The sequence below is a fragment of the Oncorhynchus keta genome, chromosome 26 (genome assembly GCF_023373465.1).
Source record: "Oncorhynchus keta strain PuntledgeMale-10-30-2019 chromosome 26, Oket_V2, whole genome shotgun sequence".
In the NCBI taxonomy this organism is placed as follows: domain Eukaryota; kingdom Metazoa; phylum Chordata; class Actinopteri; order Salmoniformes; family Salmonidae; genus Oncorhynchus; species Oncorhynchus keta.
In genome coordinates, this window is record NC_068446.1 from 6,039,877 (window position 1) to 6,053,525 (window position 13,649).

Below are 13,649 nucleotides of genomic sequence, written 5' to 3' on the forward strand. Positions count from 1 at the left end.
GTACCTAGGTGTCTGGCTAGACTGCAAACTCTCCTTCCAGACTCTCATCAAACATCTCCAATCAAAAATCAAATCCAGAGTCGGCTTTCTATTCCGCAACAAAGCCTCCTTCACTCACGCTGCCAAGCTTACCCTAGTAAAACTGACTATCCTACCGATCCTCGACTTCGGCGATGTCATCTACAAAATGGCTTCCAACACTCTACTCAGCAAACTGGATGCAGTCTATCACAGTGCCATCCGTTTTGTCACTAAAGCACCTTATACCACCCACCACTGCGACTTGTATGCTCTAGTCGGCTGGCCCTCACTACATATTCGTCGCCAGACCCACTGGCTCCAGGTCATCTACAAGTCCATGCTAGGTAAAGCTCCGCCTTATCTCAGTTCACTGGTCACGATGGCAACACCCATCCGTAGCACGCGCTCCAGCAGGTGTATCTCACTGATCATCCCTAAAGCCAACACCTCATTTGGCCGCCTTTCGTTCCAGTACTCTGCTGCCTGTGACTGGAACGAATTGCAAAAATCGCTGAAGTTGGAGACTTTTATCTCCTCTCCAACTTCAAACATCAGCTATCCGAGCAGCTAACCGATCGCTGCAGCTGTACATAGTCTATAGGTAAATAGCTCACCCTTTTTCACCTACCTCATTCCCATACTGTTTTTATACTGTTTTTATTTATTTACTTTTCTGCTCTTTTGCACACCAATATCTCTACTTGTACATGCCCATCTGATCATTTATCACTCCAGTGTTAATCTGCAAAATTGTATTATTCGCCTACCTCCTCATGCCTTTTGCACACATTGTATATAGACTGCCCATTTTTTTCTACTGTGTTATTGACTTGCTAATTGTTTACTCCATGTGTAACTCTGTGTTGTCTGTTCACACTGCTATGCTTTATCTTGGCCAGGTCGCAGTTGCAAATGAGAACTTGTTCTCAACTAGCCTACCTGGTTAAATAAAGGTGAAATAAAAAAAATAAAAAATAAAAAAACAATGATAACTAACCTGAGCAACAGTATACAAGGCATATTGACATTTGAGAGAGACATACAGCTCTGAGACAGGATTGTGTCAATGGTCTCACTGACAGAGCTCTAGATTTCCTCTGTGGAAATGGGAGAACCTTCCAGAAGCACAACCATCTCTGAAGCATTTCACCAATCCGGCATTTATGGTAGAGTGGCCAGATGGAAGCCACTCGCACAGCCCTCATTTACATGGATTCACTGACTTCAAAGAGGATTGGATTGAAAACCCCCACTGTGTCTGCCTCCACATAAGCGTTCACTGTACCACTGTATCACTTACTGTACACTATGAACCTGAAAGCAGCATTTCTCAACTGTGTGACTTGTCAACCCTATAGCTGATGGACAAACATCAGCAGGAACACCTTATCTCTGTAACCCCTGTATTGGCAACCTGACACACAGAAGAGAGAGGGTAACCTCCGCGACGAAGGCATAGCAAAGCATACAGTGGCACACTTTTAGTAAAGTTAAACAATCTTCATGGCTCTGTCAGTTGGGTCATTTCCAGGGGTATCCAAGTGTATTGCAGAGACACTTTGTAAATTAGTTAATAGCATTTACTTTTGCTCTAATGCAGCCATATAAATCGTACTTTGATCAAATGACTTAGTTTGACCCCAAAAATACTTAACAGATGAGTGAGGGATGAACACTCCCTTCTCAGTCTTTCTGAATAGTCTGGTCTAACGTGATGCTAGTGATGGATGCTACCCCCATAGAAATAGAATATCCACCCATGATGGCACATCTACTTGAATGGAGATTCCTGTTCAAGGTATCCTAGTGATTCTAGTTATATGGCTTCCTCTGTGTGATGAATGATACCTACAGTATAATGCTACTAAACTAACCTGTATTCTTGTTTCTGCATATTATCATGATGGGATATGCAATCTAATCTGTTCATGCATTTCTGTTTTCATGAATCAGGAGTTTCTAATGAAATTATTTCAGATCTTTAACGAGCTAACTTTATTATTCCGCCTTGCTGCTTACGATTCAATCATCTTAACCGTTAACCTCAATGGTATTCCTTCCTCCCCTGTGGTGCTCTGTCCACTTGTGGCTCCCTTAATCTTGCCTACCCTTTGACTTGGGACCCTTGATGTCTCAGGGCCTAGACCGCTCCAACTCCTGGGTGCACACCATGTGGTGTAAGAGCACCCCTTGGAGATCCAGCCACGGTTCTGCCTCTGACACCGACACCATGCAGGTGCTTAAACAATAACTCCCTTCCTCTCCCAACAAAAAAATACATCACCGTCACTCCCTACCCTTCTTAACCCGCACCTCAACCACCCCGCACCTCACCTACACGCTCTACCAGACTTAGGAAGTCAAAGCTGCCTCTATGAACCTCAAACCGCCATCTTTAATATAATAATAATAATAATCTTTAGTTCCTTCTTCTTTAGTTATGTCCCTTCTTGTCATCCTTTCTGTTTTTACACAACACCTTTCTCTCTCCATTTGGCTGTAGAAGAAACATCTATGCCCATTCTGAAGTTGTGGCATTGTCACTGTCTTGAAACGAGTGCGGAAGGATTTCTCACCGCACTTATTAATACCCCTAGTGTAGGAGAGGTGTTGCACGTACATTGCGGCCAACTTCCAGCCAAGACCCATGTGACTCCGTTTGTGCCATTTTTCTTTTCTCATACTTGAAATCAATACAATTTTTATTGGCAATCCCAGAGGCGTGCCTCATTTTCCCAACATTCATTTTAATTGGCTTTCTTCATTCACCCTGTCCTTTTTCATTTTCACCATGATCATTTAAACCCATGCATGACTTACGACTCATCTCATTCAGCGTGTGGGATGGGCTTGATATGGAGTGTGCTGGGTGGGTTTGGGAGTGACTGCGAGTGTGTATGTGCTTGTCTTTGTCCTTTTTTTTGTTGTTGTCTGTGTTGTGATTATGGTTGTCGTCATTCAGTTGTCATGAAGGGTGTTTTGTGGCTCTAGTCATGTCCATAGATTCAGTAAAAAAAATCCTATATGTATTTTTATTTAACTGAGGTAAGTTGTAGGCACAAGTTAACCCACATCTGGGGTGTTTGTTGTCATTCCCCCCCCACATTTAATACTGTGCGCGAACTGCATGTCTAGGGGCAGTTTTTCCACTTGTATAAAATGTATCTAATGAGGTGTGTAAGAAATGTAAATATGAGGGAACTTACACACTGCATTTCTACATTGCTACTGTATGTTTTTGTATACTGTAGTTTAGATAATGTTTTGTTTGATTTGTTTGTGCTCATGTTTGTTAATTGTGTGTGTGAGAGAGGGATTCTGCTGCAGACACATCTCCTTGGGTTGAGAAGGTGCTACAGCTAGACCCCACACCTGTTGACCCTCACTAACCTGTTGTTGTTGTCACCGTCCCATCCATCCCACCCGTAGGCCATGGAGCGCTGTGGCAACCGCATGTCTTCGCACACTGAGAGCGCCAGTTTCTTGCAAACTTTAACAGGACGGTTACCCACCAAAAAGGTATCTGTCTGCCCCGGGGGAGGGGAGGAGCCATGCAGAATGCCCCCTCAACTTATTCACCTGTCTGTCTTCTGCCACTGTCTACACCGGGGGAGGGGAGGAGCCATGCAGAATGCCCCCTCAACTTATTCGCCTGTCTGTCTTCTGCCACTGTCTACACCGGGGGAGGGGAGGAGCCATGCAGAATGCCCCCTCAACTTATTCGCCTGTCTGTCTTCTGCCACTGTCTACACCGGGGGAGGGGAGGAGCCATGCAGAATGCCCCTCAACTTATTCGCCTGTCTGCCTTCTTCTGCCACTGTCTATTCACCTGGGGTCTAGGGGGAGGGGAGCCATGCAGAATGCCCCCTCAACTTATTCGCCTGTCTGTCTTCTGCCACTGTCTACACCGGGGGAGGGGAGGAGCCATGCAGAATGCCCCCTCAACTTATTCGCCTGTCTGTCTTCTGCCACTGTCTACACCGGGGGAGGGGAGGAGCCATGCAGAATGCCCCCTCAACTTATTCGCCTGTCTGTCTTCTGCCACTGTCTACACCGGGGGAGGGGAGGAGCCATGCAGAATGCCCCCTCAACTTATTCGCCTGTCTGTCTTCTGCCACTGTCTACACCGGGGGAGGGGAGGAGCCATGCAGAATGCCCCCTCAACTTATTCGCCTGTCTGTCTTCTGCCACTGTCTACACCGGGGGAGGGGAGGAGCCATGCCCCCTCAACTTATTCGCCTGTCTGTCTTCTGCCACTGTCTACACCGGGGGGGAGGAGCCATGCAGAATGCCCTCAACTGCCCTGTCTTCTGCCACTGTCTACACCGGGGAGGGGAGGAGCCATGCAACCATGCCCCCTATTCGCCTGTCTGTCTTCTGCCACTGTCTACACCGGGGGAGGGGAGGAGCCATGCCCCCTCAACTTATTCACCTGTCTGTCTTCTGCCACTGTCTACACCGGGGGAGGGGAGGAGCCATGCAGAATGCCCCCTCAACTTATTCGCCTGCCTGTCTTTGGATGTGTGCCTCTTGTTTGGATGGTGTATTTGGGGATTGTGGTCTTTTTGGATGTAGAGCAGGGATGGGCAACTTTGATGGGGTTGGGGACCACAAAAAAATCTGAACTCCTAATGAGGGGCCACAGTGGCTTGCAGGTCTGCATACCTACATCCATACACACACTTTTGTGGACCCCCAGGAAGAGTAGCTGCTGCTTCTGCAAAAGATAATGGGGATCTAAATAAGCATGCGGCCCTTAGTGACAGTTTGTTTGTGGGGTCCCCCCACCTTGCGAGCAAAACATTTTTGCAGCCCCCCTCTTGACAGTTGAGAGAAAAATGTTGTTTTATTAGTTCATTGTCTGCAATTCAACACATTTTGCTATGTGGCAGTTTTAAATCAAGTTTGCTGTAATTCTACACATTATGTCATGGGCTGGAGAAAACATTTAGCAATTTTATGCAATTCTACTCATTTTTCATGTAGCGGCGATATAAATGTGTGGTTTTACAGCTCATTTCCTGCAATTGTACACATTTTGCCATAGGGAGGAGAGAATTGTTTGCAGTTTTTAATGATATCTGGTTGAGTGACTAACAAAATCCATGGGGGACCCCTGGTTGGTAATTCAACTGTGATTACCTCAGGTTTAGATAGCTGGTGAGACTAACTTACCGATCTGACATAACAGGGGAAAAACTGTGATGCTCAACCACATTTTGAAATTTCACCTTGTGTATTCCACCTCTAACCAGTAAGTCGAGGCCTCAACTGACAAAAGGGATGTCGCTGGTCTGCAGTTGCCCTTCCCTGATGTAGAGTGTAGATGTCCCACCTCTTGGCTGTGATTTCATTTGTGTGTGTGTGTGTGTAATGTACCACTAACTATAGCACTTTTACTCTTGTTCCGGGAAACGGCACATACTTTTATTTTTATATATTTCGATTTGAACGAAGGCTCCCTTTTCAGTGTTATCACCAGACACAGGTGCACCAAGTGGATTATTTCCTTTTTTTGAGCAAATATTACATGATTCAGATAAGCTCAAACTAAATTGATGTGTGTGTCTAACTGTCTGGTCTGTGTGTCTCCATCTCTCTGTGTCTCAGTTGTTCCACGAGGAGCTGGCCCTACAGTGGGTGGTGAGCAGTGGCATCGTCAGGGAGGGAGCTTTAGAAACAGGCCTGGTTCTTCTTTGAGCTCATGGTAAGACTACACACAGCTGCATCTCTGGCGCCCTTTTCACACTACTAAGCTGTGCCGACCTGTACTGCTCTGACCTGGTTGCATATCCAACATAATTGCTTGGTTAGTTTTAAAAACTGATTTTAAGAAGCTAAATTGTACAACTACGTGGGGCTTCTAACTTGTGGTGGGCCCATAGACTTAGACATCACTGTGTCTGTCCCATTATGGAGTCTGTGAGACCATGGGAAGCACCATTGAGGACATCTTCATTTTGAAGTAGTACATTTTTCTTCTACTACTTGAGTTGGCAAACAAACTGAAAATGTGCGTACTGCCACCTGTAGTGTGTTTGAACCGGTATCATGCCAAGGTTGGCGATGTATTGTCACCTGCAGTTATGGAATGTTTACTCACGAGTGTATTTCATTGGCTGATCCCTCTTGATGACCTGGATGGAATTATGTGATCCTTCCTTAACCCATATGAAGTTTCACACAGTTACTACTTCAAAAATGGTGAAAGTCCTCAATGGTGCTGCCCATGCTAAAACAAGCTTTTGGGCCCTTAGCGTCCTCTATCATCTGCTATGGTTGGGCCCTGTCTCACCTTGATGACCTCACTCCTCAGGTGAAGAGCATCATCCACCACCTGTACTTCACCGACCGGCTGGAGTCGCCCAGAAAGAACCGTTTCCCTGAGCGCTTCATGGATGACATCACAGCCCTGGTCAGCACCATCGCTGGGGACATTGTCTCACGCTTTCAGAAGGTAAGAGTGAAAATTTGAATAAACTTTGTCACCAGCATATGACACACGGGACACTACAGATCAGGCTTACATCAACACAGCAGTTTCTAATGCCACTAACCACACAGATACTTCAAATAAATTGATATTTTATGGTTCTGAGTAAATCAGATCGAGCAGTGTTCTCGAGAATTTAGCCTGACCTCTGATCCTGTGTTTATGTCCAATCAGGACCTGGTATTGGTGGAGCGTCTGAACACCAGCCTGGCCTTCTTCCTGAATGACCTGCTGTCTGTCATGGAACGAGGCTTTGTCTTCTCCCTCATCAAGACATACTGGAAACAGGTACTGGGAGAGGGAACCTACCCACTTAGCACCCCAACAGCACCTCAATGACAACATCCTTGTAGAATCTGCTTTCATTTAAAAGGCTTGGTGATGAAACCACTATGATCGATTACAGAGTGACTTTGTGCACAGGATTTCGGAAGTAACGCTACAGTAGCTATCCTGTCAATTATCAATCCTGCTATCCTGCCCAAATGATTACCGCTCTGTAGCACTCACGTCGGTAGCCATGAAGTGCTTTGAAAGGCTGGACATGGTTCACATCAACACCATCATCCCGGAAACCCTAGACCCACTACTGTTCCAACAGATCCACAGATGACGCAGTCTCAATCACACTCCACACTGCCCTTTCCCACCTGGACAAAAGGAACACCTATGTGAGAATGCTGTTCATTGACTACAGCTTAGCGTTCAATACCATAATGCCCTCAAAGCTCATCACTAAGCTAAGGACCCTGGGACTAAACACCTCCCTCTACAACTGGATCCTGGACTTCCTGACAGGCTTCCTACCCAGGTGGTAAGGGTAGGTAACAACACATCTGCCACGCTGATCCTCATTATGGGTGCCCCTCAGGGGTGCGTGCTTAGTCCCCTCCTGTACTCCCTGTTCACCCACGACTGCGTGGCCAGGCACGACTCCAACACCATTACGTTTGCTGACGACACAGCAGAGGTAGGCCTGATCACCGACAACAGTGAGACAGCCTATAGGGAGGAGGTCAGAGACCAGGCCAGTACAACATCCTCTCCCTCAATGTGAGCAAGACGAAGGAGCTGATCGTGGACTACAGGAAAAGGCAGACTGAACAAGCCCCCATCAATATTGACTGGGCTGTAATGGAGCGGATCGAGAGTTTCATGTTCCTTGGTGTCCAAATCACCAACAAACTATCTTGGTCCAAACACACCAAGACAGTCGTGAAGAGTGCACGACAACACCTTTTCCCCCTCAGGAGACTGAAAAGATTTGGCATGGGTCCTCAGATCCTCAAAAAGTTATTCAGCTGAACCATCGAGAGCATCCTGACCGGTTGCATCACCGCCTGGTATTGCAATTGCTCGGCATCTGACCGTAAGACGCTACAGAGGGTAGTGCATATGGCCCAGTCCATCAGGGGCCAAGCTTCCTGCCATCCAGGACCTATATACTAGGCGGTGTCAGAGGAAGGCCTAAAAAGTTGATAAAGACTCCAGTCACCCAAGTCATAGACTGTTCTCTCTGCTACCACACGGCAAGCGGTACCGGATCGCCAGGCCAGTCTAGGTCCCAAAGGCTCCATAAAAGCCCTCAAAAATGTCTCCAGCCACCCAAGTCATAGACTGTTTTCTCTGCAACCACACGGCAAGCGGTACTGTAGCGCCAAGTCAAGGACCAGGCTTCTAAACAGCTTCTACCCCCAAGCCATACGACTGCTGAACAATTAATCAAATTGCCACCTGGACTATTTACATTGAAACACCTTTGTTTTTACACTGCTGCTACTCACTGTTTATTAACTATGCATAGTCACTTTACCCCTACCTACATGTACAAAATAATTTGACTAACCTGTACCCCCACACATCAACTCGTTACCGGTACCTCCTGTATATAGCCTCGTTGTTTTATTGGTTTACTTTTGAACTCTTTCTTGAATTGCATTGTTGGTTAATGGCTTGTAAGTAAGCATTTCACGGTAAGGTCTACTACACCTGTTGTATTCGGAGCACGTGACAAATAAGATTTGATTTGAATTACAGTATTGGATATCACTTCACTGACTTGAAGTAAAGGGCCTCAACAGTGCTTCTCCATCAAACCCCGTTTTGGGCACTTTTCTAGATCTCATTCCATGTCTTTCCCCAGGTGTCCACTAAGCTGTACACGCTGCAGAACCCGACTCTGGGGTCCCTGAGACTCGACTTCCTGAGGATCGTCTGTAGCCACGAGCACTACGTCACACTTAACCTGCCCTGCAGTCTCCTCACTCCTCCCGCCTCGCCTTCACCCAGCATGTCATCCGCAACCTCACAGGTCAGCTATACACCGTACATACACACTGGACACACACATACAGCTGAAGTCGGAAGATTACATACAGCTTAGGCAAATACATTTAAACTCAGTTTTTCACAATTCCTGACATTGAATCCTAATAAAAATTCCCTGTCTTAGGTCAGTTAGGATCACCACTTTATTTTAAGAATGTGAAATGTCAGAATAATATTGGAGTGATTTATTTCAGCGTTTATTTCTTTCATCACATTCCCAGTGGGTCAGAAGTTTACATACGCTCAATTAGTATTTGATAGCATTGCCTGTAAATTGTTTAACTTGGGTCAAAGGTTTCGGGTAGCCTTCTACAAGCTTCCCACAATAAGTTGGGTGAATGTTGGCCCATTCCTCCTGACAGAGCTGGTGTAACTGAGTCAGGTTTGTAGGCCTCCTTGTGCACGACAACGCTTTTTCAGTTCTGCCACACAAATTTTCTATAGGTTTGAGGTCAGGGCTTTGTGATGGCCACTCCAATACCTTGACTTTGTGGTCCTTAAGCCATTTTGCCACAACTTTGGAAGTATGCTTGGGGTCATTGTCCATTTGGAAGACCCATTTGTGACCAAGCTTTAACTGATGTCTTCATATGTTGCTTCAATATATCCACATAATTTTCCCTCATGTAGCCATCTATTTTGTGAAGTGCACCAGTCCCTCCTGCAGCAAAGCACCCCCACAACATGATGCTGCCACCCCGAGCTTCACGGTTGGGATGATGTTCTTCGGCTTGCAAGCCTCCCCCCTTTTCCCCCAAACATAACGATGGTCATTATGGCCAAACAGTTCTATTTTTGTTTCATCAGACCAGAGGACTTTTCTCCAAAAAGTACGATCTTTGTCCACATGTGCAGCAAACTGTAGTCTGGCTTTTTTTATGGTGATTTTTGAGCAGTGTCTTCGTCCTTGCTGAGCGGCCTTTCAAGTTATGTCGATGTAGGACTTGTGGATATCGACACTTTTGTACCTGTTTCCTCCAGCATCTTCACAAGGTCCTTTGCTGTTGTTCTGGGATTGATTTTCACTTTTTGCACCAAAGAACGTCCATCTCTAGGAGACAGAACGCGTCTCCTTCCTGTGCGGTATGACAGCTGTGTGGTCCCATGGTGTTTATACTTGCGTACTATTGTTTGTACAGATGAACGTGGTTCCTTCAGGCGTTTGGAAATTGCTCCCAAGGATGAACCAGACTTGTGGAGGTCTAAAAAAAAAACAAATCTAAGATTTTCTGCTTTCTTTAGATTCATGATGTCAAGCAAAGAGGCACATGAGTTTGAAGGTAGGCTTTGAAATACATCCACAGGTACACCTCCAATTGACTCAAATAATGTCAATTAGCCTATCAGAAGCTTGTGAAGCCATGACATCATTTTCTGGAATTTTCCAAGCTGTTTAAAGGCACTGTCAACTTAGTGTATGTACATTTCTGACCCACTGGAATTGTGATACAGTGAGTTATAAGTGAAATAATCTGTTTGTAAAGACTGGTGTCATGCACAAAGTAGATCTCCTAACTGACTTGCCAAAACTATAGTTTGTTAACAAGAAATGTGTGGAGTGGTTGAAAAACAAGTTTTAATGACTCCAACCTAAGTGTATGTAAACTTCCGACTTCATCTGTATATACGCACCAGATATACGCACGCACACACGTCCTGGAGTAGTAAGTGGTTGTGTGGACAATTTCTCTAAATCATCCCCTGCTTCTGTTTCTCACTCTCTCCATACCTCTCTCTATCTCCACAGAGTTCTGGCTTCTCTACCCATGCCCAGGACCAGAAGATGGCCAACATGTTTGAGTTGTCTGTCCCCTTTAGAGAGCAGCACTATCTGGCTGGTCTGGTGCTGACTGAACTGGCTGTCATCCTGGACCCAGAGGGCGAAGCGTCAGTAATCGTAAACTGTGTTACTGTCTGTGTGTTTGTGTGTGATAGGGAGACCGAGAGGTTATGTCATTTGGCTCCTTTGTCGCTCTCTATCATTCTCGAGGCAGGCTCCTAGGTGGTTAGTACATTGTTACTGTGTGTGAGGGTTACTGTGGTCACATGGACCTCATGTTTCTCTCGTCATTCTGTACTGTCTGAAGGTCTGGGGGGGTACTGTGTGTGATGTGCTGTTGAGAAAGTGTCTCTCCTTTGACCTATACTGTGTGTTTGTCATTCTCAGCCCTCTCAAGGGGCAGTACAATGTGTGAGTGAGTGACTGTTCTACACAAAACGCAAAAATAAAATATAAAACATGCCTTACCTTTGACGAGCTTCTTCTGTTGGCACTCCAATATGTCCCATAAACATCACAATTGGTCCTTTTGTTTGATTAATTCGGTCCATTTATATCCAAAATGTCCATTTATTTGGCGCGTTTGATCCAGAAAAAAAACTGCTTCCAAATTGCACAACATCACCACAAAACATTTCAAACTACTTTTGTAATACAACTTTAGGTATTTTTAAACGTTAATAATCCATCAAATTGGAGACGGGTCAATCTGTGTTCAATACAGGAAGACAATAAACCAAGCTACTTTTCAAGTCTTGCGCAACTCTCAACAGTGTTACGGAGTTCCTAGATGGCCGTACTTCTTCATTGCACAAATGAATAACCTCAACCAAATTCCAAAGACTGGTGACATACAGTGGAAGCGGTAGGAACTGAAAACGAGTTCCTAAGAAATATTGTTTCCCAATGAGATCTCCGTGAACAGACAAAACATTTTTTTGAACGGTTAGTCCTCAGGGTTTTGCCTGCTACATAAGTTCTGCTATACTCACAGACATGATTCACACAGTTTTAGAAACTCCAGAGTGTTTTCTATCCAAATCTACTAATGATATGCATATCTTATGTTCTTGCAATGAGTAGCAGGAAGTTGATATTGGGCACGCTGTTTATCCAAAAGTGAAAATGCTGCCCCCTATACCTTAAGAAGTTAATAAGCGGGGTTATCGTTCATCTGACGTATACAATGAGTGTTCAAAATATTAAGAACACTTTCCTAATATTGAGCTGCACCGCCCCCTTTGCCCTCAGAACAGCTTCAATTTGTTCGGGGCATGGACTCCACAGGTTGTCGAAAGCGTTCCACAAGGAGGCTGGCCCATGTTGACTCCCGGGACCACCCATACGTAGAATGTATGCACACATGATTGTAAGTCGCTTTGGATAAAAGCGTCCGCTAAATGGCATATATTATTATTATTATTATTATATATTATTGACTCCAATGCTTCCCACGGTTGTGTCAAGTTGTCTGGATGTCTTTTGGGTGGTGGACCATTCTTGATACACACGGGAAATTGTTGAGCGTGAAAAACCCAGCAGCGTTGCAGTTCTTGACACAAACCTACAAAAATGTGGATGTGAACATCTGCCCCATATAGTGTCAGTTTAAAAGGCCAGCTAATGATGGTATTGGACTTTTTCCCATATATTCTATGCATGAAGGAAGCGTTATCACTTGTAGCCCAACTGATGCAGCATAGTGGCTATAAATAAATAGGCTGAAGCATGGAGTAGCCTATCTGCATTTACCCTACTGAGCGTATCATTAGCTAGATCCAAAATGTGATATTTTAATAAGTTAGCATCCTATTGATGCATTATATGTTCCAAAAGATTTGCATAAACACATTGAATGTAATTGAGGCCTACCCGTTAGGGTCATTTGGGGTAAACCTCCCCTGGAGTATCACTGTGTGTACTTCTTACCGAAACCACCATGTCACCCCCCCCAACAAATTAAATTAAACTTTATTTGTCACATGCGCCGAATACGACAAGTGGAGACCTTTAAAAAATAATGAAAAGTAACACAAAAGAACAATAACGAGACTATATAAAGGGGGTACCGGTACTGAGTCAGTGTGCTGGGGTACAGGTTAGTTGAGGTAATTTGTACATGTAATTAGGGGTGAAATGACTATGCATAGATAATAAACAACGAGTAGCAGCAGTGTACAAAACAAATGTGTGGGGGAAGGTGGTGTCAATGTAAATAGTCTGGTGGCCAATTCATTAATTGTTCAGCAGTCTTATGGCTTGGGGGTAGAAGCTGTTAAGGAGCCTTTTGGTCCTAGACTTGGCGCTCTGGGAACTCTTGCCGTGCGGTAGCAGAGAAAACAGTCTATGACTTTGGTGACTGGAGTCTCTGACAATTTTATGGGCTTTCCTCTGACACCGCCTAGTATATAGGTCCTGGATGGCAGGAAGCTTGGCTCCACTGATGTACTGGGCCGTACGCACTACTCTCTGTCGCGCCTTACTGTCAGATGCCGAGCAGTTGCCATACCAGGCAGTGATGCAACCGGTCAGGATGCTCTCGATGGTGCAGCTGTAGAACAAACCTTGGGACCCATGCCAAATCTTTTCAGTCTCCTGAGGGGGAAAAGGTTTTGTTGTGCCCTCTTCATGACTGTCTTGGTGTGTTTGTTTATTTAACCTTTATTTAACTGATGCGGACACCAAGGAACTTTAAACTCTCGACTCGCTCCATTACAGCCCCGTCGATGTTAATGGGGGCCTGTTCGGCCTACCTTTTCCTGTAGTCCATGATCAGCTCCTTTGTCTTGCTCACATTGAGGGAGAGGTTGGTGCCCTGGCACCACACTGCCAGTTCTCTGACCTCTCTATAGGCTGTCTCATTGTGATCAGGCCTAACACTGTTGTGTCATCAGCAAACGTAATAATGGTGTCGGAGACGTGTTTGGCCATGCAGTCATGAGTGAACCTAGGAATGTTTATCCTAAAATTGCATCAACAACGTTGTCCCCACAGTGGAGTACAGGAGGGGACTAAGTACACACCCCT

At 45.3% G+C, this 13,649-nt stretch overlaps 1 pseudogene; it reads left to right on the forward strand.

The window, feature by feature from the left end:
- The window catches only part of LOC118358623 (dedicator of cytokinesis protein 7-like), a 94,671-nt pseudogene that overhangs the window by 57,922 nt on the left and 23,100 nt on the right, over positions 1-13,649 (forward strand).